We start from the raw sequence: 23,531 nt of genomic DNA, 5'->3' as shown, positions 1-23,531 counted from the left end.
GTAGCGGCCGCCTAACGGTCGCTGGCGGCCGCGCAACGGTCGCTAACGGCCGCGCCGAGCTGCGGGGCGTGGCCCGCGGCCGCCGCCAACGCCACATCCGGCGGGCGGGCAGGGCCCGGATGGGCGGGAGGGGAGCGGGCAGGGAGGGCGGCGGCGATGATGATGATGATGGAGCCGTCGCGCCCGCCGCGGGGCTGCGGGACCGCAGCGGCCGCCCCCGCGCCTGCCCCCACCCCCCTCTGCCCCGCACCTCCCATCCCCGGTCCCTCTCGAGCCGGGTCCCGCCGCTCTCCATGGGGGAGACGAGGGGCCGCCATTTTGAGGCGGCAGCGGCCATGGCGCCGCGGCCGGTGCCCGTCCCTGCCGGCGGGAAATGTCCGCGCCCGGGGGGCCCCGCGGCGCCGCCCGCCCGGCCCCGGCGCCTCGGCGCGGGCGGCTCCGAGCGGCTCGCGCGTGGCCTGGCCGCAGAGGATCTGTTTTCCTCGTGGTCCCCGTAACAATATTCCCGGTAACAGTATTCCCAGCGTGGCCTGGCGGCGCCATGTGGCTCCCGCTTACACCTGGGCCGCAGGTGCGGGATGAGGTGCCTCCCCGGTGGGCCCCACCGCAGCTTCCAGCGCTCGTTGCAGCCATCACAACCGTAAAACACTCCAGACCAGGCACATGAAAATAAAGCCTTGTTGGCCGTGCTGTAAAAATACAACAATAATCCTGAAATTGTGGTATTTTTGTTAAGTTAGGTGAARGTGTCCCATACTATATCCCATAGATGCTCTCTAGTAACTCACTTGTATCATGAGCCTAGAGATTAAAAGTTCAGCTAGTAACTGCCGTAATGGGATCTTAACATCTCACCGGGCTTTGGGTGATGGAAGAGCTCACACACTCATTCATCTGCGGAGGCAGTTTTGTCAGCCAGAAGCATTAAACGATAATAAGCAGCCATAAACAGTTTATTGACCAGCAATTTACTGACAGCAATCAGTAAATAGTTATCAATTACTGATAGCAATTTATTTAGCAAGCCGGTTCTTTGGAAGGTCAAGTCTGCTTTGGTGAACACCTTTCATCCTGTATGTCCAGCAAATAAAAGTAGTTCTGTTTAGCTGGTGGTACATCAYGTATTTTCAGGACTTGTGCATTCACTGAATTGTGAATTTCATCTGAATGATGAATATTCCTTAAGATTGGCCACCGAGTATTTAGCCTAATAAAATCCTTACCACCGAAATCTCTCAATTTCCACATTAGTGCTTCAGCAACATTCATCTGATGGCCAAGTGTTGACAYCAGAGGTTGTTCCTTTCGAGACCARACTGTCCTTTTGTTCTGTGAGTCATCGTTTGCATGTGTATTTGCTTGGCAAGATCATCGGGCTAAGCTGTGATAAGTGCTGTAAAGTTGAGGGATAAAAGCACTGGATTGTTGGTCGTTTTCTTCAAATGATAAAACTTTGTGTGCCCATATTCTCTGAAGGAACAAATCAAACCTATTTCAAGCCTTGGCAGAAATTTAAAGTACGTGCATATATATATATTATATATATATATATATTATATATATATATATATATATATATATATATATCACTAAGCTTCTCTTCTTGACACAATACATTTGTAGAATGTTTTAAAAGCATTTCCAGGCTATAATTACGTGATTGCCTGCTATGTAAGAAAGAGAATATTAGCTGCCTTTGTTGCATGGAAATTATTAAATGCCTTCAGTGATTTGACCTTTTCTTTTATGAAACTAATTTGAAGAGATAATCACTTGGAACAGCCAGGTCCTAATAGGAACTTCAAATTATTTTGCTTCATTTCAAATATATACATGTGTGTTTCCTTCGAAATGAACTTTTAGAAGTTAAGTCTATCAAAGAAGGTAGGTCTCATTTTTTGAATAAATGCTTTTCTTTTTCTGAAATATGCAACAGCTGCTTATTGCTAAAAATCAGTAAAAGCACTCCTGGCAGCACTAAAAGATCTGCCAAATAGGAATATGAAAGCTATAAAGATTTGTATTTTATATTTAGATGCAAAATATTTTGCATATCAGTATGATCCTATGACACCTTATGTGGACAAGGAACAATCAAGAACTAGATTAAACAGAAGTCACTAGTGAAATGTCAGTCAAAACTTTCAACAGCTAAGAAGATAACTGGTTTCATATGAAAGAATTTAAGCTGATATTTTTCATGTAAAGGGGGATAATTGAAGAAGGCTTGACTTTTTTTTCTGATACTAGTTTTGGAATGTCTTCCCTTTTTGATCTTGATTAGAAGTCTGCATTCCCTGTCATTCTGGAAAATGCAGAAGCTTACAGGTATTTTTTATAAAGTTGAAGTTAGCCTATCCACTATYTTATACAAGATATCCGTTTTTAAGGCCACTGTATAGAATGCCTTTCCAAATGGTTTTCAGTTGCGTAGTCTTCCATTTATAGCATACATGAAGTTCACCATAAGACATTCCTAATAGAGGGCTCTGCAGAATCCCAAATCATTAATACCTACATATCTTYAAAAAACAGCATGAGGAAGATAAAAAGTGTTAAATGGAAGTGTGTTAGAACAAACTGTTGGAGACCAGCAGTGCTTCTAGTTCTGTATTCTTACTGGTCCAGCTGGTAAAAATGAATGCTAAAGGATCTTCTGAGTCCTTCATTTTCTCTTGATAATTGAACATCTCCCAAGAACTCGCCCATTCTGCCCCTGGACTCATGTGAAATCCTTGCATCTGCGACAGGTTTTAACAAGAAGGGCCATCAAGTCTCTTTGCTTTCCCCGATTCCCTCACACCTTGGCTGCTCCGGTGCTCCCTGGCCCCGGTGTGGGCACATGTGGACAGCACCAGTCCGTCCTGCTGGCCCTGCGAGATTCCCAATGTGCCTTTCATATTCCCCACATCCTCTTCCTTACAGGCGCCCAGAATCACTCCGTGTAAAGGAGCCATCCCCTTAAACTGACCCCTTGATCTGATTAAATCAATCCAGCCCAGTCCGTGGCAAGGATAAAGCCATTAATTCTTTACCCATTGAAATGTGACAGCTGGGGAGGAATTGTCACTACCTGCATTCTCCTTGCCTGCAAAACTAGTATAAATTTTTGCCTCCATCAAACTGCAGTTGGACTTTTTAACTACATTGAAGACCAAGTGAGCACTGCCATTTATAGAAGAAAGCCACAGCACTTAAGTTGTCAATGAATTTTCTTTTCTTTTTTTTTTTGGTGAGTGTTCCATGCAGTACTCCACGAGAAGTGTATGGCCTACTCCATGAGTGACATTTTAATAGATAAATTTAAAAATCAAGTATCTTCTTTAATAGAACTGTCCACCCTCAAGAACATATGCCTAGTAAATCTTAATTTTAACTAAGCATGTAAGTGTAAACAAATTTAAACCAAATCATCCACTTGTTTGTATAGGTTCAGCTTCTTTTCTGAAGTCAAATGGGGATACTTTATTACTAGACTAGAGTAGATATTCTAGGGTCCTCTGTTAGGCTTGGCATTTGCAAACAACAGCCTGTGTTTGTGATTTAATGCTGTGCATGTGGAGTCAGTTGGCCAAACATATACAGCAGTATGAAAGAAACTTGGAGTGGGAGTGTGGTATATGATCAAGGGCACTGCGACCTGCTTTTGCTGTAAATATGTGCAGTATTTTTCACGACACTATCTCTCCCCACTGCAGTGAGCATAGAGAAAACACTTCTTCAAGTATCTTATGTGTATTTTAATTCCTTTCTTAATTTGTACACTCAAATCTGTCRAGCTCAACACCTGTTACAGGCGCGTGCTTAAAGATTGTTGCTATTTTAGTGTGTGTGTGCGCTTTTTTTTTTGTCTTTTTCTCTCRTTTTTGGAAGGACTGAGCGTTGCAGACCTGCAGAATGATGGCCAGGCACGCTGACCCTTCCGCACAGGCAGCTTCACGTCTGCTGAAGAGGGACTCGACGAGGACCCTGAGCTGTTTTCTCTGCAGCTCCTCATGAAGGACGGGAGGAGGCTGGTATTGGGGACCACCAAAACGCTGCAAAAAGCTTCACAGAGCCCTGGGCACCTACCAAAGCACCTAGAAACGGGCAGATTCCGAAAGGAAAGAATTACGTGTCTTACCCACTTTTCAAGCTGAACCTCTGTTTCACCCCCCCCCCCTTTTTTTTCCTCCTTACAATGGTTACCCACATCTCAAAGCTTGCAGTTTTTAAAATGCAAGGTTGCAACCCCAATTGCAGTTGCTTTTGTATCARAACTTCATTTTATCTTACCATGATAGTTTTATTATTTATTGTTTTCTTAAAAACACCTGTGTTTATGTTAGCTTTGTGTAGAAATATTGTTTTCTGCACATGCTTTACTTCATYTAATGTAGAAATTCACATAAAGGAGAGGCTAAAGTCTTTCTCCCAAATTTTAGAAATTTAAAATAATATTGCAGGTTTATAGTGCAGGTATTCTGCTATGGTTCTTTTTCCTTCTATACAGATACAGGAATTTTTCCTTCCTTTTTTGCATCCTATGCAGATACATCAAAAAAAGATAGGTTTCTGGCATAAAAAATGTGAGATTTGGACATTTGATCCATGAATATCTTTTGGAAAGAGCTGTAAAAAGCATCGGAGTTAAATAAAAAACATCGGAGTTAAATAAAATGATCCTTTAAAAGCCTTTGAGTTCAGTATGGTGACTGAGTGATTAATAGAAATAACTATTGCAGTAAGTGGTGTGTTTAGAATTACGTTAAAGCATTTGGTTATTTATATAGGGATGTTTTTCTGGCTGAAATGCACAATATTAAATACAGATTTCTCATTGTAATATTATTTTATTCTTTACTTAGAAAAAATAAGAAAGAACACTTATATGAAGGCATGATTGAAGAAAAAAGAAAAAAAAATAGTTCTAATGTGAATAATAATGATTGTATATTAAATACTGCTTCTTGGCAAAAGATTCCTCCTGATGCTAGTGATTAGATGTGCCTGCCTTCTGAATCACAACAAAACATTTCTTCGTTTAACGCTTGTGGTATCAAAGACAGAGCTCACCTCATCCTCCTCCTTGCTTAAGGCAGAGCCAGGACCTGCAGCCAGGTCCATATGGACCGACCTGTTCCAGTATTTAACCACCCTCCGAGGAAGCAAGTGTGTCCTTATGGTTGGATGGAGTGTGGTCTCCCCCTGCACATGGCAGGGGCTGGGATCTGGTCCAATGGATCCCCCTCAAGGTTTGGGTCAATGAGTTGCGGTCTTGATGGCCACGCTCACGGAGAGCTGAAGCACTGCAGAGCACCACACAACTGTAGCAGCCTTGTGCTATGGTGCTGTTCCACCCCATCACTTGTCTCGTTCATACTCACAACATGAAGGCTGTTCAAGGGTTATTTCTCCATGTGCCTGCTGGACTCTCCTGGACATGGGCCGCCTGGAAAGGCAGGTTGGGGGTGCAGATGTTCAGGCACCCAGACATCCAATGGATGCACTTTGGAGATGAACCCCTTTTAGGAGAAGTTTAGTCAGGAGCTCCTTGTTCATCCATGAATCCTCCCACCACCTTTGCTTGGTTTCCTGTCCTCTTGGAGTGGACCATTCACGAGCTCATGCTGCTCACTGCAGGTGATACCTGAGTACCAGGTATTATGAGTACCAGCTTTCCCAGACTGCTCTTTCACCCAGGACTATATTCCATGGGATTTTCTGAAGCAATTCCCTGAAGAGGCCAAAGCCTGCTCCTYTGAAATGTGGTCCTGCTTTTTGCCCTGCTCCCTCCTCACAGGATCCTGTGAACTCTCCTATCCCATGATTAAGCCAAAGCTGCCTCCAACCTTCACATCTTCCACCAATTCTTTCTTGCTTGTAATTGTTGAGTCCAGCAGAGCATCTTCTATTGTCACCTTCTCAATCAAGTTGCCACGAGCAACTTCCTAACCAGTCTCCATGATCCCCAGTGCTCGGGACCTAATTGCTTTTCAGTGCTAAGTAACTGACACTCTGAAGATGGCTGGAATATTTTCTGAATCCACTGTGAACTGCACAAAGCCTACTGCTTTTCAATCCACAGAGTGCATTTCTAAAGATACTAAATGTGCGGTACTCTTAAGAATGCAGTCTTACTTTCCATCACTTTTAAGAACAGCAGGGGTATTATTTTCTCAGTTTAAACTTCTCTTCTGCAGAATTTCATGTTAGCTTTTTGATGGATGCATTTTAAAATGACCGTGATTAAGTGCGTGTATCACAAATTAGAAGTTATTTCAAGTACTGTGGTGTGTTTTGTCTGTATTTTTGGCAAGATGTAGGGGGAACAGTAAGATCTACATTGTGCAAGTTGTTCGCTGCCAACTACAGTTTCTGTTCAAACACAATGTTATCATCCAAAGAAAAACAAATATAGTCTTTGAAGAAACGAGAGCAGAAGCATTAAGAAGTGCACAGATTTTCACAATATCCCACTGAGCCAACAGAAGAACCACAAGTCTGAACCTTCACATTCTGAACCACAGTAAAACTATTTGCTAACTAAAATATCTCTCTAACTGGATAATCATCACACAAATTTGAGAGCCCTCGTTTAGAAACAGATATTTCAGAAGTCTTCACTGAGCTTTTTGATACCATGCATTACACTCTGTTATATATCCTTTATATCCTTTTGCAGAGTGCATCTCCCAAATCCTTGGCAGTGGGTGCATGGAAAAGAGTCTGGCTGTAACTTTAGCATGTAGCTGGTGGGGGACCATCCTCATCACACCTTGAGTGACTGGGGACTCTGCTCTAATACCTGAACCACACAGGCAGTTCTATCCTCCAAATTAAAGTTTAATTCTGGCATTTCTAGAATTCTGATTATTACTTTACAATTTTAATATTCTTTAAATGGATTTTTCATACATACAGTTTTTAGAGGAATGAGCCTTGAGTCTATTTATCTCTATTGTCATCTGCATTCGCTAACCTATAGTCTCATTTTGACTTTTAGTATGAAAGGACTTATAAATGCATCTCTGTTTATAAGCGAAGCTGAAGAGCCCAGAAACAGTTTTCTGTCAGAGTTAGTTTACTTTTTATGTAACTGTGTAGTTTTTCTCAGTAGTTGAGGGCAATACTTAATAATGAGATTATAGAATATTCTACTATAAAAGGATATATTCATGTTATTATATTAATGGTATTATGAATATAAAAGAATATTATTCATGATTACAATTTTTTGTTCATGTTGATAGTACAATATATACTATCTGTAAACAGAATTTATCATGTTTTCAATATTAAAATATTTATTTTTACAAGTCTTCCCACAATAATACTTCATTTGTATTTTTTTCCCTTTCTCTCCACCCTTCCCCTTCTCCTTTCTCATTTATTTTATGGGGTAGCGAGATTCCTTGGAGAGTTTGGGATATTCCTCTACAACCCACATCAGCAGAAAATAAATTTTTCAACATTTTATATTTTTCTATCATAACACATGATGCAAAATCAATGTGATCCTATTGGATTCTTCCCTCAATATATGTCTTAAAATTTCCTTGTCTAGATTCAAATAGATTTAATAAAAAGCATAAAAAGTAATATCACTGGTGTTGGCCTTTTGATTAAGTCTCCAGGCTGCATTCCTAGAAAATCTATGAAGTTATTAGTTTACTTAGCACCCTAGTTAATTTCAAAGTATTATATTTTCTCTGTACAAGAAATAAAATTTAGGTGTATGCTAGTAATTAAAGTACAGCTCCAACTGAAACATGAATAATATGGCACTTTTTTATTAAATCAGGACTCTGTGAGTATAGAAAAGATATGGATTGGGAGAGGGTTGAATTATGGAAATCCTGYAAGTGAGAGAGGGGAAAGAACTTGRTGAGATGGGTTGGACCTTGGCTGAAATGTGTAAGTGCTGCAGCAGATCTGGACCTTTTAGCAGGAGGCTTCTCCTCCTACAAACTCGTGTTACAGCTTTCCGGCAGAGGTTAAGAAAAGGAATAACGTGTTTGTCTTTCTGATGTTCCAAAACACTTACCTCAAAGCCCGTATCTAGCAAGTGTGACTAACACACAGGGATTAACCGTTCACCAGTTGCAGTGCTGGAAGCAGGAGGGAGACGTGAGGATGCGAGTCACAGTAATCCTGTCTGCGGTTGGGTCGAGGTGCCAGGAACTGTTGTGTGCAAAGTGCATCCATGAACATAAATGAGATGTCAATGAGATGTCATCGACACCTACTTACAGTGGGTGAAAGAGCATGGCCACAATATCAGCACTATCAGGATCAGCACTATCAAATGGCACAGTAAAAAGCACATCCAAAAAGAGGCCGACAGTGAAACCGTAGGCCTCAGAAAATGTATTAACTTCATAAAACACTTTGCAGATATGGCACTAATGACAAAACGGGCCTGAAATTCTCTGTTCAGAAGAAACCTTTCAGCTGCCCTGCATGCAACGATGACACTTTGGTCCATCTCTGACTTATCTAATTCTACACTCTCAAAAAATAAGACTGATACTTAGTGTTGTGCAGTCTATTAAGAGCTTGGAAATAATTTTTCCCTCCCATGATTTAGTTTAGTTTATATAGGATACAAGCTCCTAAGTGGATGAGACAGTGTTAATGCAAGTCACGGAAACACAGAATCACCTCTAGAGCTCCAGCAGGGACACCCAGAGCACGGGGCACAGGGTGGCATCCAGGCGGGTTGGGAAGATCTCCAGAGCAGGAGACTCCACAGCCTCCCYGGGCAGCCTGTGCCAGGGCTCGGGCACCCTCACAGGGAAGAAGTTCCTCCTCACATGGAGATGGAGCTGCCTGGGTTTCAACTTAAACCCTTTACTGTCCTGTCTTGTCCTGTCACTGGCCACTACCAAGAAGAGTTTGGCCTGGTTCCTCTTTACATTCTCCCCTCAGGTGTTCATACATATTGATCAGATCTCCTCCCAGCCTTTTCTTCTCCAGGCTAGACAGGCCCAGCTCACTCAGCCTCTCCTCTTACAAGAGATGTTCCAGTCCCTTAATCAGCTTAGTTTCTCTSTGCTGGACCCTCTCTAGAAGCTCCACATCCCTCTTGTCCTAAAGAGCCCAGAACTGCCCCCAATACTCCAGGTCCAGCCTCACCAGAGCTGAGCAGAGGGACAGGATCCCCTTGACCTGCTGGCAATATCCTCCTGATGCAGCCAGGAGCCCATTGGCCCTCTTGGCCACAGTTCTGGCTCAGTTTCCAAGTCCTATGGAATCCAATGTCTATGCAGACACTTTTCCCTTTCCTCTTCCAGGAAGAAATAAGGGGAAACCTCATGCTCTCCCTTTGGTGGGACCAGCAGCCACCAGAAACCATCTGCCTGGTGGGTCTGTGGGTGTTCACTAGACTGCCCTCATTCTGCTTACCGCTATTCTAGGAGAGTCAGGGGTAAGAAATAATATCGGCACCCTGTCCAGGTCAAAATATCTAGGACACATCTCCGTGTGGSATAAGCTGTGGAAGCATTTCAAGGAGAAAGACAGACGTCGTGGAAGAAACGGGGATGCTGCAACAAGCGTGTTGCAGAGTAACCCTGTGATGAAGGTATATGGAGTTGTTTTTGCTGGAGAATGTTTAAGAGACCACCAGCAAAATTCTGCAGGAAATTATGCCTCATTAGTTCTCATGCTGCTAGAACAATTTTATCTATTTTTACATTCAGAAAGCTAATGTGAGAAGGAATATTTAGTGACATGGCAGTGTATCATCATGTTTTCTTACATGTTAACCAGCCAGAAGGTGTCTACTATAGGAGAAGATGAATTTAGTAGCAATATTTCCCCTTGCCATGGGAGTAACAGCATGCCACCAACTGCAGAGGAAACGTGAAATGAAGGAAACAGATGATAAGAAAATGCCTTTTCACATCTTCTATGCACTAATTGTCCCTATAATGCTATTCACAAGTACTGGTTTTGCAAAATAMTTTCACCAACCAAGCCAAGTGGAAATAACTAGTCAGCACCTTCAAAAAAGATTGAGTTAGAAACCTGTAAGATCTGTAAAGAAACTATATTTATGCTGCTTCAATTCACTTATKCAAGTATTGTCCCTGAGCCATTTTCTCCCCAAATTAATGTAACTGTTAAGGGTCAAAACCCTAGAAACAGGTGTAAAATATTTCCTATTGCCTGCTAAACTCTCTTAATATCCAGCCATCCTGGTGAAAGGGAATTGCTAAAAACGGAGTCCCAAACACCTCAATCTCATGCAATRTTTTGCATGTCTGTTGCTTCTAATAAATGCAGTTTTCTTCATGTTGCTTTTCTCCTTTATTCACTTCCTATATCCTCTTTAATCTCTCCATGTACCTGTGCAGATCTCTGTGCCTCCYCCAGCTCCAAAATAGCAGCCACTGCTGGTAGTTGAGGTCCTCTTACTATAGCAAGCATATTGGGATCAACCCAACTTTGAAGTACCTCTGTTTCCTGAAAATTCGAAATCACAAACTCAGCACAATTTACCCCACTGAATTCTCTGTGTGTAAAAGCTCCAGGTCAAGGTAAGTGGTATTTTCCTCTAAAGCCAGCAGCAATATTAGGACAAGATCCACAACTCAGAGACAACTGCTGCTAATGCTGCTATACGTGCATCTTCTTTTCTGGTGTTCTTATTTTCAGCTACATTGTGCCAAATCATATGGCTTGATCAGAAAAGCACCAGATGTTGAGACATATGTAGAAACAGTAGCCATCTAGTTGACCAACTCTAATGAGAAAAATGGTAATTGATGGACATTTGGGGAGAAAAAAAAAAAGGGAGACAGCAAAGCAGTGAATAAACTTGATAAATTCCTAAAATCACACAACAAGACTGGTCATTAATGTTAAAACAAATAGATGAACAGATGGAAGTTAACAGCTAGGATGTCCTGGGAAAAAAATCTGCAGGCTTTGGATGCTATATTAATAAAAGAAGTCTAAATCTATACCAAGGTATAACTAAGAAACATTTAACCATTCCTTTTCAAGGATCRTTACCTATATTGACTAAGGAATGTTACAGATGTTAACATTTATGCTGGACTTAGAAAAGGATTGAAATAGTTAAAATAGTTCAGAACAAAAAGAAAAAAAAGAAGTTTTTTTTTCTCCAGGAGAGAAGATTATATAAATTTAGGTTGGAGCAAGCCCTGCCAGGGCTCACTAAGTTTTAAGTAGTTACCTCAATACTTGATTTAYGTTCTCCATTAGCAGCTATAACATGTGAAAGGGATGAGCCTGACCCGGGGCCAGGAGGTGGCTTGATGACTTGCTCTCTGTTGTTAACTTGTTTAAATGTCATTAGCTTTCCAGGAAAGAACTGCGGTTTTCTGCTATTATTACTACTCTAGCGAGGTTAAATAAGCACAGCTCCTTCATAGCCCTTGAAAGAGTTCAATTAGCATATAAGAAGATCTAAAAAAGCCAAATCCTGATCAAAAGGCAGGGGAAGAGTCAGACAGAGGTAGAGTCAGATAAAAGTGGGTGTATTGTCATTTTAGTCCCCTTCCAAAATACAATTTTATTCAGGTATTTGTTAAGCATAAATGTGAATTTAATTTTTTTTTTCCTCCTTTTGAGGCAATAGATGAGAGGGAGATTGATATGAAACCACTGAAAATTGAAAAAATGGGAGAAGAAAGTAAAGGGATCTGAATACAAGGCCCAGTGCATTGGGATTAGGTGAATGAGAGGTTCCTCATGGGTCTCTCAATTTTCCGTTCACTGGGATGAAGCTGAGGCATTGAAAAACAGAAGGAGAGTGTGAACYTATTTGCTTACAGGCACAAAATTGGTTATGAAATAATTGATAGAGACATGTTTTCGTTTCCTTCTCAGTATTAAAATAATAATGAGGACAAGGGTCAAGGTTTCCTATTAAAACAGAGCCTAATAAACTAGTTGAACTGCGCGCTAGCTGTCAGTGGGGAACCTGGCCCCTGCATCCTTGTAYGGAGATCTGTGACCTGGCAGCACGTAGACTTGGTGAGATCACGTTGCTGAAGATCTTCCAGGACCCCACGAAGAACTGAGCTGTCAATAGCTCTGCAAAGGCTCATTGCCTGCATTAAGCGTAAGACTAGTTCAGCTACAGAAGGAAATGCTTTCTGTGCTTAAGGTCAATAAAACATAAATAGAATAGAATAGAATAGAATAGAATAGAATAGAATAGAATAGAATAGAATAGAATAGAATAGAATTAACTGTGGAAATCCTTTCAGTAGCAAGATTGAGTCCTTTCTCTATATGGCATATACTATATACCTGTATACCATGGCATTATATACACTGTATACTATATAGTGTATAGTATAGTATTAATACTATATAGTCTATAGTATAGTATTAGTATCTATATGCTAATAAAATCCCATTAGTTACTGAGTATCTGTAACTCATCCTAGAATTGTCCTCAAAGCATACATGATAAGCTTCAGCTCTACCCTAAACATGCAGTTTTCAGACACAACCTTTCCAAGACAAGACTAAACATGGCATAGTGCTGCCTGTCACAGYAACCTGCTTCAGACACGGGCATGTCTAAAAATGATAGTGAATATTATAAACACAAAAAAAAATTCAGCAAACATCTTAACAGTAGATATTAAAACCCATAGGCATTCATGTGAACTGGGAGTCTCGTTTATAGGTCATGGGAATATTCTGAGCTTTGTTTCTTGTGCATTTTTATGTGGAACCAGAAACATTTAAATCTGAATTTACTTGGCATTTCAGTGAAAAATGTAAAAGATTTCATTTCTGCTTCCTCTTGCTTTATTCTTGTCTCTTTTTGAACAGTGATGATTCTTACACATATTAAAACCTGTCATCTTTATTTTCTAACGAGTWAGTTACCAAAGATGCTGTGTAATAAATAACAGAGCCCCCTTAGGACACCTTAGAACAGATTCACAAATAGCAGCCCTTCCAGAAATTTCCTTGGCATTTTGAAGGACATACAGGTGGGATGCATATATACCAAATAGYATTCTAAAACTGTTTTGAGAAATTAACAAGTCATTTTGTTAGCCATACAAAAGCGTTATAGGAAATATGTTTAAGCTTCATGAAAATTACAGTATCTTACATAGAGGAAGATAAGSGCATGTTTCTATCTGTATTTTTCAAGGGATATTAATATTTAGAAAATAAAGGAGAATTTGTATTAGAACAAGGTGAATTTAGTTCTAATGGTTTGACACAGGTTAATGAGCAAACAGTTTCAAAACAAGGTAAGCATTACTAAGATCTTTAAAAATGCACTGCACAATTTTAGGATTTTGTGATAAAACACTTTTTATTAAAACAAAACAGTATTTTTTCTCATCTGCCCCTTCACATCTTTTTTCATTTACCATCATGATCTTCACTCATGACAATATTAAAGAAAAGGTAAAGAAATCCCTTTGGAAGGAGTTGGAAAAAAAGCATTCAGTAGCACGGGAAGCTCTTTCCATTACCTGAGGTAGTGGTAGGAAGAGTTCTTTCTTGTAAAGTGGATTATAAGAAGTTAAAAATGAATCAGAAAACAGGCTTTGTATTAATGCAGCTATCATATCCAATTAAAAGAAAAATACTGTATGGCTATTACCGTCTGCTTGTTCTCTTTGCTTAAAAATAATGAGCTCAATCAAAATTTTCTCCAAAGTTTTTCAATATGATACTATATTGATTTTGATCTTACATTCCTTGCTCATGCTTAAAAAAGGAAAGCAGATCAATGAAACTTATATGTATAAAGAATATTACCTTAGTTTCACCTTAGTTTCACCTTAAGTATCACCTTATTGATGTTTATCGCTATAAAACTAAGGCATTTCTTGTACACATTTGAATTTGACTTTTGCCAAGACAGCAGTTCAACAAATGAAAGTTGGCTATTGTACAGTAATGACTAAAAAGCACTACACATTTCCCCATCTGCTTTTTCAATTGTTAAATAATAATAACAAGTCTGAGTGGTAATGGAAATGTCATTTTATACAGCATTGCAACAAATGCTTTTGTAATAGTTTAAATTTATGTTCRTGTCCAAAACCCACCACCTCAGTGCTGAACCCATTCCCTCAGATCTCCATCATCATTCATATAACCCTTCCTTAATTTTTTTTTACTGTTTTTTAAGGAAGTTRCCAATTTCATTTCAGTCCATTTCAGTTTTGGTTTCATTTGGATTCATTTTGGTAATCAGGCTGGTGAAGACTCATAATGCAGCATTGAAAGTCTTGAAAATAAGCAAGTATTTGGCCTGAAGCCTCCTGTATGGGGACTACCAAGATCATCCCACCTCTACACTTGGTGTGGAAGCCCTAGGCTCAGCAGGATGCTCAGCAGGGTCCTTGGAGAGACCCTCAGTAAGGCCTATTCCTTCATATTATCCCAGCAAAACAGTGGTGGTTAGCCCGTATCCCCAGGAATTCCTGATAACACCTGGGAACATCTTCAGGTAGCTTCCAGGTCATAGCTGGAAGGGCATTGCAACACAGCAGTGTGGTTTGTGGGAGTACACTTAAAGTAGAGCCAGTGAGCAGCTTGAACGGGAGACTTGCTTACAAGACTTGCAAATTAAAGTCACTAATTGAACAAACTGAAAGTGATAAGCCAGCCACCTCAATGAGGAGGGTTATTCCTGGCCTCTTGGCACTTTTCCTGTGATGATTAGCTGGGCAGAAGCCAAACACTAAATGGAAGTAACTTCTTCAAAGTGAATAGTTCTTCACTCTTAAAAAATAGAAAAAAAATAAAATAAAGTAAAGTAAAGTAAAGCAAAGCAAAATAAAATAAAATAAAATAAAATAAAATAAAATAAAATAAAATAAAATAAAATAAAATAAAATAAAATAAAATAAAATAAAATAAAATAAAATAAATACCTTTTATGTTTTTTCTGAGCCCTACAGCTGTTGATCTTCTGGATGTCTGGAGACATCAGTGCTGGCAGGAGGCTCTGCTGAAAGCAGCAGCCTTGGCTCTGAGCCGTGTGTGAGAATGCCTAGGCTTGGTGCAACCAAACAGGGAGAAAGGGATCTAAAGGCAGTGCTCCTTGCTCCTTGCATATAAGGGAGTMGTAGCTCAGCAGCATTATCTCCTCTTTCATTATGGACAAAAAATGGTAACAAAACTGCCCAGRTGGCATTGCCATCCCCACGTCCCACCTGATGCTGACAAAACCAGAGACTTTGGGGTGCCTCACAGATCATGCAGTTATGCAGTATATGGCTTCAAATCAAATAGCATCTTGCCCATTATGTGGAGCAACACAAAATCTTTGAAGAGCCTGGCTATTTGACTCTTCACATTTTAACAAAACAAAAGGTAACTTTTAAAAGATGACTTTTTTTTTCTTTTTTTTCCAGCCAAAAATTCCAGTACCTAGTACCATGAAATTACCTAAAGGCTGAACTTACATTAGATACATTTTTAGTMTTTTTGATTACGGGGAAAGTTAGAAACTGTGATCCCTATTATATGTAAAAAAACCCAAGAAATAGATAAAAGCAAAGTAGCATTCTGTATTTTGGAAATCTCAGGGATCTGAGGTCTCACAGTGTTTGAACAATTCACTTGGCAATACAATAAGCATACAACTTACCAAAAAGGAGCATGWATACTAATCAGCTTTCCTGGACTTTGAGAAGAGAAAAAGAAGACATTAAGACACGGGAGAAGAATATATTGAGATTTTAAAATCACTTCTATGTGAGATTTGTCTTCTATCAAAYACCTTCTATCAAATACCTTCTCTGTACCTTCCACCTTCTTGTCAATGTCCAGAGGAGTGTATTCTAYCCATATGGGCATCTATGGTATGACACCCATGACCTCCATGGCAAGATCATCTGTTTAATCATAGTTGGTCAAAAGAGGGCAGTTCGATATAAAAGTCTTCATATGTATCCTGTCATATGGAAGAAACTGAACTGTAGGAGCTCAAACATGAAGGTACTTTGCAAACATGAAGATGGCAGCCAGAGAAACCTGCTTGGGATACTCACCTACAGCATCAGACAAAAYAGACATGGAATTCTTCCTATGAAATAAACTCCATTTATTGCACATCTCATAAATTCTTAAAATATTTGTTCTTTATATGAGAGATTCTCAATATTTTCCATACCACAGGCACTCTTTTCAGTTAACTGGATTCAAGCACCTGCTTCTTAAAATACTGGAGACAATAGATCCATCACAGCTTTCTAATATATACTTTATAGCTCCAAGCTGAGAGACAAAGCTTAAGTACTCTCTAGTAATAAATAGATGATCTGCATATTTATTTCACCAGAACAATAACAAAAGAAAAAAACTGTCAGCCTGATTGTCACTTGCTAAGATGTACTTCACATACATTAGCACTGAAGATGATGGAAATAGACATATCTTACATTAGCACAACCTTCAGTCCAAGCATGAATAATAGGGTGCCTTACTGTTGCGTGCAAGATGCTCTAGAATGAAGATCTTCACTCTGAAGTGACACCATTCCTCACGACTGGAGGGGGGAAATGGGGGAAAAAAACAAGAAAAGAAGAGGAGAATGAAAAGCAAACAGCTTGTGCTGACAAACACTGTCATTTCTGTGTTCTCTTTTCTCCTGACTTGTGTACACGGTTAACGTGATGTGAGAATTGCATCCTTGCACGTGCCTGTGCTGCCCAGGACCATCTGCCATGAGGGCCCTTGGAGGAGACCCTTCTCCCTCGGCCACTGTGGGAGAGGCTGACAGCTCTGCTGGTCTCTCTCCAAAGGGTGCAGAAAGGCTCTCCTGTCCCAGTCCCAGCTGGAAATGTAGGCATCACCTAAGGTTTAAAGCTAAAGCTTGCAATGACTGGTTTGAGCTTTCTGCATGCTTGCTTTGGACGGGATGTGTTTTCTGCCTTAGGACATCTCAGTGATTCTGTAGCAGCACAAAGAGTTACAGTTTCCTAATCCGTGGCTTTCTGGTAGGAGGGAATATAATATCTTCAAGCACTGCCTTCAAGAACTTGTGTAATGAGCCACTAATATGTTTTTTAACCATGCTCTATCCTGACATTATATAAGCATACCCGTTCACTTTTAATCAAGTTCTGTTTTTCCATGTACAAAATGATCAGGTATTTTTCGCTGAAACAGGCTTCCTCCTACTGTGTCTTCCAAAGGATTTTTTTCMAGAAACTTGAAAATTTGCAGTGTTTGTTCCCAACACAACACTACCAAATTGGATATATACATATATATATGTATTTTTCATAAGTGGACACCTAACACACTCTCAGCCCCACAGAGCAATCCCAGGGCCCTGGAAGGAAACAGGATTTGGATGTGGATGTGTCATAGTTTCTGTGATAGCCCTAGCACATCACCTCCCAAGAACAACCCCTGAGGGCACTTGTGCAAGGAGAAGGGGACTGAAACACACCTTTTGTGTGGCCAAATGGTAGGAGGTAGGAGCAAATCTGTCATGCTGTGAAGAGCTTAGACTGGCTGCTGTAATACGATGTTTGGGTGGGAATGTGAGTGAACTGAGCTTGATCTGAATGCTAATTTAGCTGTAAAGAGGGATGACCTGATTTCTACTGACTGAATGGGTAGGAAATGCACTCAAGCAACCTTGACTCTGCTTTTCCTGGAGGAGGCTAGAGAACAGGAATACTGGTTTTTGTTGTATCAAACACACACACCTACCTGACTCTTAAAAAAGAAAAAAGAAATGCACTTTTAGTATTCTACATGGTGCAGTTCTCTTGACCCCAAACAGGGTTSGGAATATATTGGCTTGAAAAACTCGCTGTGAAAAAATCCGCTCCAAAGTCAAACCAAGTGAGCCTTGGTGAATTGTGTCTCCCATGGATTCCTTTTCATCAAATCAATGTTTCTCTGGATCTGATTCACACTTACAAAGGTGAAGATCAGCTTGGTCAGTATTAATGACTAGCTAAAAGCTAAAAGATGCTATCTCTAGTGGCATGTTGATCATAGCTGGTAAGATCTGGTAAGAACTGGTAAGAATCATTGCTTGCTATTATGAATAATTTCAAAGACATAAGCAGAGAATATCCTAGAGCCAGAAATAGTAAGTATCAGCTGAAAAAATAATAGTGTAGGGCAGAATATAAGAAAAAGCAGGGCTGTGAGTGCACCTTCCACTRGAAAAATGCCGAATACCATACAGAAACACAGCTGCCCGAGTGAGCTTTATGTAAAGATCAAAACCTATAGATCCAGAGTGGTGCTTGACAGCCTGAGTGTCAGAGGGAGGTCTTGCTGCGAGGTTGCCCTTGGCCAACATCTAAGACACAATGGAGCAGCCCAGCTCCAGCTGGGGGTATCTGAAGTGCACGGATGCTGGAAAGTGCTGCATTTTCAGAGGGAGAGTGAAAATGGAGCAACTAGCCAGAGGTGAGGAAAGGCTGGGAAAAATAAGGGATGAAAAGAAGGCGAGCAGCTGGAGTCCTGATTTAGGGAACTAGTCTATCCTTTGCTGATTTAGGACAACTGGGAGTGTGCGAGTGAGTCTGTGGGAACAGGTGAAAGGCAGCAGCACACAAAGCGAAGATAAAAGAAGGATATTGAGGAGGCCAGCCTGCAGAGGAATATCAGTAATCCACAACCTGAAGCTGCTAGTGGAGGAGAAGACAGCCAAAAGGCACCTGGTGACTTGCCAGCTTCCACCCACCTGTGGAGGGGCCACTGCCACGCTGCCTTGGGTACGCTTTAAGTTCTTTTGGTGGCCAAAGTGATGCTGGTGGCCAAGTTCTGGTGGCCAAAGGGATGCTTTGAGAGGAGGAGCTGCCTGACACCACTTTTCCCCAGACAAATACCCCCGAATTGTCAGGCCAGCACATGGGCAGTCAGCCCAAGCTGCTGTTGGACTCCCTATTTTTGCACCTCCGAGACGTGTCACTTCCATTCCCCAAGGCTGATGCTGCCTTGCTGGGCAGCTTCATCCACAACTGCTTGCAAGCCTGCTGGAGTACAGCTTGTCTGGTACTCACAGAATCACAAAACCACAGAATATTCAAGGTTGGAAGGGACCTCTAGAGATCATCTAGTCCAACCTTCCCGCTCAAGCAGGCACACCTACAGCATGTGGCACAGGGTGGCATCCAGGCGGGTTTTGAAGACCTCCAGAGTAGGAGACTCCACAACCTCCCTGGGCAGCCTGTTCCACTGCTCTGTCACCCTMACAGTAAAGAAGTTGCTCCTCACCTGGACACGGAACTTCTTGTGYTTCAGCTTGTGGCCATTACCCCTCGTCCTGTCGCTGGCCACCARTGAAAACAGCYTGTCCCCTTCCTCCCTGCATTCTCCCTTCCTGAACTTATACATGTTAATCATATCCCCTGTCAGCCATCTCTTCTCCAGAGAAAACCCAGCTCACTCAGCTCAGCTCACTCAGCCTCTCTTCATACGAGAGATGTTCCATTCCCTTAATCATCCTGGTTGCCCTTCTCTGGACCCTCTCCAGAAGCTCCACGTCCCTCCTATACTGGGGAGYCCAGAACTGAGCACAGTACTCCAGGTGCGGCCTCACCAGAGCTGAGKAGAGGGGCAGAATCACCTCCCTTGACCTGCTGGCAACACTCCTCCTGATGCAGGCCAGGATCCCATTGGCCTTCTTGGCCACGAGAGCACATTGCTCACTCATGGTTATTTTAGTGTCAAAAGCTSAGCTTGGAAGGAGACATTGCAATGTCCAAGCTCAGCGTGGAAGGAGCCATTTCAGCCAAAGATCTAGTAAAAACACCATTTTGTGCTTGTTCTGCCTCAGTTCTCCATGCATCTCTGCTTCTGTGCATCTCCTGGAAGGCAGTCTGCAGGTGCTGAGAGTGTCAGACCCTGTGTGGGACATGTAGCTGCTCCCCCAGGCTCAGCAGTCTTGTCTGCTTGGGGGCAGGTGGTTAAACATGCCCCTGTTGAGACCTTCCTGGAAAGGTGTCGTGTCAATGCACAATAACTGCATTCAGCTGATTAACTGGGTTAAAGCCTTCTTTTTTAGGCGGATAAGGCTGCTTTTTTTTTTTTTTTTTTTTTTTTTTTTTTTTTAAGGAGTTTCACAGGAGCAGTGCTGATATTCGTGATCTCTTCAGAATGGAAACAGACAGGAAATTCGGGACTAGGAATTAAATAGAAGTGCTCAGACAGGAAGGCAGAGCTGAATGATGGTCAGATTATAAGAAGTCATGAAAAACATGGATCTGAAGGTAGAATAAACATTTAGGTTCCTTATATGGCGAGGTACCAAGGGTGAAATTTGTTACCACCACTGTTTTTCAACAAAATAGGATTTCTGCATGCTTTGTTAACACTTTTGACCAAATTATACCAAATTCCAGTTTCTGACCAAAGCATAAAACTGCCTTGCAGGTCACTAAAAATTTCCTTTTATGTGAATGAAGGATATGAATGGAGGTAGCATATATTGAAACAAGCGAAGATTAGCAAGGTGGCTGGGACTCTAATTTTAGAAAAAATACATAAAATGAAAGTGCGTATGTTCCTTCTGCATTCCATTTCTCCCTCTCCTATTTTTTTTATCAACCTTCCTATTTTTTATAACCTTCCTCTCTTATTCAACATTACTATTAGCTCTTCCATCCTAATAACTGATTTGAGAGCTTAAATTTTGCTGCTAACTTATATTCTGGTGTTACTATATCACAATGTGAATTGTTTTAAGTCATTGTAGGCTCACTTATGACCAGAAAAACCTGCTGCAGAAGAAGATGAAGACCCACTGAAAGGGACTGTAATAAAAAACAATGGTTGTGGAAAGTAGACCTCAATGGTTATTCATTCTTCACAGTAGTTTGATTTAACAACTTCAGAAATGTTCAGGAAAGTACAAATTACATCATTAGCTGTAGAACAATTCCTTAAGTTGGTGAAAATTTGCTGCAGAGAAATAATGAAGAGTAAAGCCTAGTCTAAAAGCCTAAATAAAGCCTAAAGCAAATTCACCTTCTGCAGTTTACTCTACTACATGTCAAAAAACCAAGAGTTTCCATAAGCTTGTAAAAATCCTTTTTTTCCCCTATTCTCTCCTATCCCCTCCAGAAGGACATATATTTAAGGATTTATTTTTCACTCTTGACTTGCTAGATTGGGACTAGCATTTTTTTTTTTTTTCCTCAGGTCTTGCTACATTCTCTTTGAGAATCCTTGTGCTTTCTGTATGTAACTAAACTTCATCAACAGTGCTCAGGCCTGGCCTTGTACCGATGACATGAAGTTAGCATTTCTGCTAAAACCATCTTCTGTCGACAGGGCATCACCCTCCAAAGCGTGAGCACCAATTGTTTAAAATATAATCTTTTTTTTTCTTCTTTTTTTTCACAGCAGAATGTTGGCTGTTGCCATGGCAATCCTAATTGATTTCTTTCTATTGTTTTGGCAGCCATTCCAAAAAGAGGCCCTTCCTTATGCATATCCCTACATTGTGCTTCAGCAGCTTGCTGTGGATCCTGTGATCACATAGACTGTTAGGCAGGCCCATAACGTGGCACTGTCCTCATGCTGGTCTTATGCCTCGGTGGCCAGATTTGTGCTGGGACTGGCTCTTGCATTTACTTCCTGCACACTGCCCCTGTGCTAAGTCTTGCCAGTAAAGAGATGTCTTTTGGGGCACTGAGCTGCTATTATGTCAGCAACTTTCCCTCCTTTATGTTTTTTTCTTTTTCCCTTGTTCAAGTAAGGGCTGTTGTGTCCATCAATTTCTCCTCAGAGTGCAACGAACATTTTTTTCCCCTAATTTACAGTTTTAATTGGGCACCTGTGCCCTGAACTTCCCTGGAAATTCTTCTCTGAACAACTACAAAGTATTAATCTTCATTTCCATGTCTCCTTCCAGTTTTCCCCAACCTCAGGTAATTGGCCCTCTCCCCTAATCTTACCATGGTCACAGCCTCTGTTGTTCATCCTTTACAAATACAAACACTTTCCCTTATACTTTATACTCAGAAAGAGCATCCAGTAAACATATTCAGAAAAAAGCTTCCAATAAAAGCTCATTTACATTGCAAATGTATTTATAAAACTAATGACATCGTCAAAGTCCTCTTTGGAACTGTCCTTTTTCATGAATTTATTTTAAAATGCCATTTAAYATAGATATTTTTATTTCAGTATTTATCTGAGGCTTGAAACATCACAGAAGAAACAGAGCAGGCAGAACAGGTCATGCGCTGTGCTACTGTTCACTCTTGGTAATGTACTGTTGTTAGTTAACTGCAAGCATTCCGGCTTTGGATTTTCCAAATGATTTTTGAGTTCTGTTTTCTGATACATATCTATTTTTTTATCAAAAGAGAGCAAAACAGTAGGATGAAAGCGGCAACTTTTTTATCCCACTTTTCTGAACAAATCAGACAGAAGGCAGTATAGGAGCCCGAAGCAGAGCAGGCTCACTTTAYCAAAAAGAGGTGCTACTTGCAGTAGGGTGATTGCTCAGAAGCTATGCAGGCAGCATGGTCAAAAGGCAGCATCTTTTTTCTTAATGCATTATTCTAGAGATGAAACAATAGGGAAACAGACAATGTAGAGGATCCACAGCCCAGAGGATCCATGCTACAGGTTTCATCTCTTGCTGGGACCTGAGGAAATCAATGTCATGGCCCTCACCTTGAAGGCTGGACCATTAGGTCCTCACTCAATGGCTTTGCCAAGATAATGCCGGGAACGAAGACYCAGGTTCAGGGATCTCCTACTTCACCAACTGGGCTACTGTCCTTGTAACATCTTTTACGTGCTCCATGTCCCACTACTGCATGGACGGCTCTGGATTAGCCATGGTGAAGATTTAACATCTCATTTCTCACATTATTGCTCAACATGTGAGGATAATTTTTTTTAGATTCACAAAAGCTAGCGGAGGGCTTTTCCAAATGGAGCTTGAACATCTTAAAAATAAATCTGAGGTTTTAATGCTCTGTAATTATCTTGTCTGTTATCTCATCTGCGGCTTAATCTTTCATGCCTTCCTCTGATCTTCAAGTTTGATGAGGAGTTGCCATTTTTTAGAAACACAACTCTTGAAGCAAATTCTGGGCAATTTTGAAGGGATTTTTTTCCTCTTCTGAAGCTTAGTAATATTCACTTGGAGGAAATTAATCTGGAAACTACACAGGAAAGAACAGTGGCTATTTTAAACTCAAAAATAGTACCAAATTATGTTGTTGCAAAAGAGTTTTTTCTTTATTTTAGGGCAATATTTTTCCAATGTCTAAGGCGCAAAATGGAAATTCTATTACTCTCCTGTATTAAGTTGCACACATATTTCATATTGCAGCATTACAGTGACTTTGGGAGAAAGTTTTGTGTGAGTAGCTTACTAGACATGTTTTAGGATAAGTGATCTGTAATCCACAATAACTGCATCAAACATATTCTCAGGAATGTCAGGACTCAGCAYGTAAGATCCTTCTTTGTCTCAACTGGGCACCTGTTAACACCAGCTAATTTCACTGCAGATTTCACCAAATTTCACTTCCTTTTTCCCTGGAAGGTCCCTTCAGTGGCCCATGAATGACTTGGTGTCCCTCTCCAGC

Source organism: Nothoprocta perdicaria, unplaced genomic scaffold (assembly GCF_003342845.1).
Source record: "Nothoprocta perdicaria isolate Ctin4 unplaced genomic scaffold, notPer1 scaffold_333, whole genome shotgun sequence".
Lineage (NCBI taxonomy): Eukaryota > Metazoa > Chordata > Aves > Tinamiformes > Tinamidae > Nothoprocta > Nothoprocta perdicaria.
The sequence above is the reverse complement of the archived record's forward strand: the minus strand, read 5'-3'. Positions refer to the sequence as shown.